The following is a 1361-nucleotide window of genomic DNA, read 5'->3' on the forward strand; positions in this document are numbered from 1 at the left end:
GAGCACGTGCTATTTCCCCAAGGATCATTCTCGAATCCTTCCAGTGGGCATGTGCAGTAGAGCGCTCTCTTTGGGGGCCTGCTGCAGAGACTACACTTCCCATCCTTCCTTGCGATAATCTTCCTGTAAGGTGTTAACCCTTTCCCACAGTTATCAACTTCTCTATCCTGCAAAATACTTTCTTTTTTCTTCTCTGAAATTTTCCTTTCTACATATAATAATATAAACAGAGAAGAAAAGATATATTACTACTAATAAATAATTATTGAATTATTTTATTGTCATTTATTTTACAACTTAAAATCCTGTAAAATAGAGATTGCTGGTTTTTTCTTATGTTAGATCCAGCAGTGTGAATCCATGTTCTAAAGTAAATAATTCCCATTAGAAAAAATATACTTTTCTCTAAATTACTTACTGACATACATCAAGGAATATATAAAGGTCATGTAATAGAACCAGTTTTTGGACAAGTTTGATAATATGTAGCTTATAGTGAATTAGCTACACTGGGCTGGTTATGTATAGCAATAACTTAAATTTGGAAAATCAGTGATCATTGCAATGATATTAACTTTGGAGTATCTTGTATGATTTAGGGGAATAGTACAAAAAATATAGAAGCAGATAATGGGAACAATCGTTGAACATGGCCAAGATTCTTCTTGATTTAGACAACATGAACAAGTGCTTACATTTATGCAGTGTTAATCAGTTCTCAATGATTCAAAACACATCAGATTTATCTTTATTCTGTATGATATAAATGTAACATTTTTCTTATTATTCCATTTATTTATACTTAAAAAATTACAGATTCTCTTGTTTCTGGCCTATAGTACCCTTACTGTGAACTGAAATGAGCAGCAGTTCCCCACGGTTCTGGGAAACTGCATTTGCATATTACCTTAAACTTTGTGCAGTGAAGCACCAGCTGTTTTTCAGCTGTGTATGTTGTAATAGGCATTTGAAGTCTAAACGATGTGCCAAAATGGAGCAGTTCTTCAAATCCGAAGAACAAACCCATGTCTTTAAGCAATAAGAAAGGAAAGTGGTTACTGAGCATAGGGTTTTTCATGAAGGGCCAGCCAAATAGTCTCCTTCCTGCTAGGAAGCAAGCTGGTAGGAGCTGATAATAGTGCCAGAACAGGGGGATCATAGACCCCTCAGAAACTCTGTTTTGGATACTCACATTTAACAATGTTCAGGAGCCAGAAAAAGGCTGGAAAGAAAAGTCTTGATTCTCCACATTTTTCTTCAGCAGACACAGAGAGTAAAGAAGATTATGCTGGGGAGCTTAAGCAATACTTTTAGGTGTCTGTAATACAATCATTTTTTTTGGAGAGGTCTGTCTTGCTTGA

The sequence above is a fragment of the Lepidothrix coronata genome, unplaced genomic scaffold, assembly GCF_001604755.1.
Source record: "Lepidothrix coronata isolate B3197 unplaced genomic scaffold, Lepidothrix_coronata-1.0 Scaffold6, whole genome shotgun sequence".
NCBI classification, from domain to species: domain Eukaryota; kingdom Metazoa; phylum Chordata; class Aves; order Passeriformes; family Pipridae; genus Lepidothrix; species Lepidothrix coronata.